We start from the raw sequence: 4775 nt of genomic DNA, 5'->3' as shown, positions 1-4775 counted from the left end.
GACAAACCAGTGAGAGAGAGAGAAGATTATTCTAGGTAGGAAAGCAGCATGCTCAAAGACATAAAACTCAGTATTCCAATCAATGAATCTCAATACATTGGAGTGCCTTGAATAGGTTATCCCTGTGCAAAGATACTTCCTCCCAGTCCTTGCAGTGACTTCTACTGTTTATCCCAATGTATCATGATGTGAAAAAGGTGGGAAGCTTTAGAAGTGGTTTAGAAGCTAGAGAGAACATGATACGTTTAGGGAATTGCACAAATGTTGAAATATATGAGACATGGAAAGAGATGCTGACCAAGTATTGGTTTTACCCATCACACTGAAATGCATATGTAACAACATTGTCATCAGTATAATCTTCAAGCTAGCAAGTTCAAGAACTATAGGAAAAGGGAAGAGATTTATTATTGAGTGAGTGTTACAAACTTTTACTATCCCAACACCATTTATGAAGGATAATTTTGATCTTGTCTCCTTTGCCCACCTCCCTGAACTTCAAGGAGAATGTGGTTATGTGTGTTTGGTTCCTGGGCTCTTATGGTGCAGAATCAAGAGACTACTGAGAGAGGGTCAGGATTGGAGAGATCAAAGGGAAGGGGAAAGGGAACAAATGGCAAAAGCCATATTGACTCATGGCAGGGAAAGTTTGAGGGTACAAACGAAAACAGAAATTGAGGTGGCTGTACAGTATAAACTGAGTGAATTTTCTTTAAGATTTGTAGGTGCAGATTTTGGAATTCTCTTAAAAATTAGAATACTGGACTCCTTCTTCATATGTGAAACAGAAGAGAGAATGGGCTATAGAAGCTCCATGATTTATTTGGGTTGCACTGTACATGCGTGCTTATACAGAAAAGGAGGTTTAGTGCAACATGGGAAATAATCTCTGGGTATGAAACTAGAGTATAGAATTCCTGCTTTTGACATTTAGTAATGGCATAATTTTGGATAAGCCTCTATTAGCTTTTCCATACCTCAATTTCCTCATAAATGAATGAGGATATAGTACCTCAGTATATTATATATATATATATACACACACACACACACACACATATATGTTGTAGATCATATATCATATTGTATTACCTGTCATATATATATACATATATATACACACACACATATATATATATCATTATATTATATAGTATAGTACTACATTGGGTCAATGTGAATAATAAATAAGACATGAAAGTGCTGTGCAAATTATGAAGAGTTATCCAGAGTTTCATGATAGCGGTAATAGTGATATTCATGTTAACAAGAGTATCTTTTATTTTTTTTAAAAAATATTTTATTTATTTATTTTGACAGAGAGAGACACAGCGAGAGAAGGAACACAAGCAGGGGGAGTGGGATAGGGAGAAGCAGGCTCCCCGCGGAGCAGGGAGCCCGATGTGGGGCTCGATCCCAGGACCCTGGAATCATGACCTGAGCCGAAGGCAGATGCTTAATGACTGAGCCACCCAGGTGCCCCTAATTTTTTAAACAGTATAGAATTATACCCTTAGTGGCTTTTGAGAAATGGTAGTTGATGGTGTTAATAAGGAGGAGACAGAAAAAACATAACTTCCCTCAAGTCTGGATGGTGATGACTCCAATTTAGAGAAAACTAACTGCTCATCAGGAATGACCCTCGACTTGAGGAGAATACAGTTTAAAATCATTGCTGTTTCCTTTTTAATATTCTTGCTATATGTCTGAATTCTTATTGTTCTATCTGGAAATGCCGCAGTAGAGTCCTTGTGTTCTCTGGTGCTGGCATGCTGCAGAATCCTATGATAGAGGGGTACCTAATAAATTATTTGACAGGAAATACAGAAAAAAAATCTTTGTAATTCACAGTTCTGACATAATGAAAAGCTTATAATTCACTAGTGTGACCTCACAGCTGTGAATTACAAGTTTCACTTGACTCATTCACAATTTGTCTTTGAATTTATACTATGAAAAGTGAGAACCATATTGTCAAACTGTCACTCCATATTGATGTATTACTGCTGAAGATTAAGAAACATTTTGTCAAAGAGCAGGAAAATAAAAATACCCTAAAAGAAGATGGAGTTTGATACAAATTTGAAGGGGTGTATGAGGCAAAGACAAAAATGTCTAGGAAAAAAAGCAACATGCAGTGTTTGTGTCTGTCCAGGGACTTATTTTTTTAACCCCTTCATTTAATAACAGTAAACCTCTGTATAAATCTCACTATATGCCAGGCACTCTTGTAGCCACTTTAGATATAAACACTTTTAAAACTCAAGAAACCCCTTAGAAGTAGGTATTATTTTTATTTCTATTTTCTTTTATGCAGAAACGGAAGAACAGAGAGGTTAACCAACTCGCCTAAGTTCACACTACTAATAAGTGGCAAAGCCAGGATTCAAACCTGAGTATCATGGCTCCAAAGGCCAGACTCCCAAGCCTATGTACCATATGGTCTTTGTGAGAATGTTGGTCCAAAGATAGAGTTGGCTGGGCTTATGCTAATCTTTTATCCTTAACATCAATTTAAAAATATCTTTGATCAGATCTTTTTCTTTATAATAATATTTCAAAAGAGTGGAGGGCAAGAAAGAGACATCTAGTACTATATTTCACTTGTTTAGATTCAGGACAGATGAAGGTTCTCTATACTGGACACACATCTAAAATAATTTTTAACTTTTCAAGAACCTTTGAGTAAAATATGCAAAGCACGTTGTCATTATGACAGTACTTTTCTTTGTAATTTTTTATTTTAATATAGTTTCAAACAGAGAAAAATTTAAAGGATAGTACTAAGAACTGTTGTATACCTTTATCCAGGTTTATGAATTGTTTAAAATTTGCCTCCTTTTTCTTTTCCTCTAGAATCATTTGAAACTAAGAGGTAAAGAAGTGTCTCTTCATCCCTAGATCTTTTAGTGTGTATTTCCTAAAAGCAGGAACATTGTCTTCATAATCATAATTACAATCATGGACAGTAGGAAAATTCACACTGATACAATACTGACATCTAATCCACAGTCCATATTCAAATTTTCCAACTTTCCCGATAATGTTCTTTATAATGATTTTTTTCTTCACTGGAGAGTTCTTTCCCCCACCTCCCTTCTATACATGAATGTTCTTAGGAGTTTTATTTGTAATAGTCAAAACTAGAAACAACCAAAGTAGTAAAACTGTGGTAAATAGTTAAACTTTGGTACATTTATACCATGAAATCCTACTCAGTAATAATAAGGAATGAATTATTGATACATGTAACAATAGGTAGATTAGATAGATCTCAAGGGTGTTATGATGAGTGAAAAAAGACAATCATATACTATATAACATGATTCATATAACATTCTCAAAATGACAACATTAAAAATAGGGAAAACAGGGCTTAGGGAAGATTTTTTAGGGTGTGTTTGTGTGTTTGTGTGTGTGTGTGTGTGTGTGTGTGACTATAAAGGGGTAGCCATAGGGAGATCTTTGAGGTGATGGAATTGTCCCATGTCTTGATGTGATGGTGGTTGCATAAATTTACATATGACAAAATGGCTTAGAATTACACATTTTACCAATGTCAATTTTCAGGTTTTGATATTGTAATACAATTATATAAGATGTGACTGTTGTGGGAGATGGGCAAAGGTTACATGAGGTAATTCTGTATTATTTTTGAAACTTCCTGTAAATCTCTCTTTCAAAATGGAGAATTAAAGAAAAAAGTTAGAAACATTTTGTGATAGATATATCTCATGAATTATGTAAGCGAGGTCTTTAATTAATTCTTCAGAGGTCTAAAAGTTATGCATAACTGGCAGAGTGATTATGTGTGTTTGTGTCTAGTTACAGTTATTTCCTACCATGGTGTATCTTAAAGTCATTAATAGCAAGTGTGTTATAAATAGCTGGGTATAAAAGTGATTTCAGAACAAATAAATGGACAAAATATCAGTGTCATGATGACTCCTCAGATGCAGTAAAATCAAGTTCCTTTCAGTTCAAAGAATTCCCAGAGTGTGTTTCAGGTGGGTTCATAAACTGTTCATTTTGTCTTGAGCAGGTCATCTGCCTTTTCCTCTGACTTATTCTGGTGTTCTTTTTCTATGCTTGTGTTATTACTGCTGCATTTGGCCAGCCACCTGCAAAGAAAACCCCAAGATCTGAGGTGGTGTTCTCTTTAAACTCTTTTTTAGCCTATATATAGTCTGGTTGGCTCCATTACTTCAGCTGCTGAGTCTGTTCTGTGCTCCAACACATTCCAGTAGCAGCTGCCTGGGAGGTATTCTTTACCTCTATTTGTAATAACTACCATTATATAGTTTAAAAAGTAACCTGTATTGGGCTCTGAATAGTTCATAGAAATTTCAGTAAGAGCCCATGTAGTTCATAATGGTTCTTTATAGCAACTCTCTCCCATAATTCAGATTTGAATCCATAGATCAATGAGGAATATAAGTAACAGATCCCATACTGTACCTCAAATTGACTCTCTTCAAATCCCACTCTCTCCTCTTTCTAATCTTTTCTCAAAATTGTTGCCAAATATTGATTCACTGGGCAATTATCTTCTTAAAACTAATGTTTGGTAGTGTGGTTCCTGAACAAAATTACACAGATCTGAGATGCAAATTTATAGTATGGTCAAATTTCTACCTTTTTATCTTCATCTGCTATGGTGTTACTCTGTGCATTCTATTCTTCTATCAACTTGGGTATCTTGTTCTTCCTCCTTTGTTTTGCTTAAGCTTTTTTGTTCATCTGGATTTCTCTCTCCTGAGCATCTATAAAATGCC

Source organism: Mirounga leonina, unplaced genomic scaffold (assembly GCF_011800145.1).
Source record: "Mirounga leonina isolate KUSES-001 unplaced genomic scaffold, KU_Mleo_1.0 Mir_165, whole genome shotgun sequence".
NCBI lineage: Eukaryota > Metazoa > Chordata > Mammalia > Carnivora > Phocidae > Mirounga > Mirounga leonina.
Note: the sequence above shows the minus strand (reverse complement) of the source record.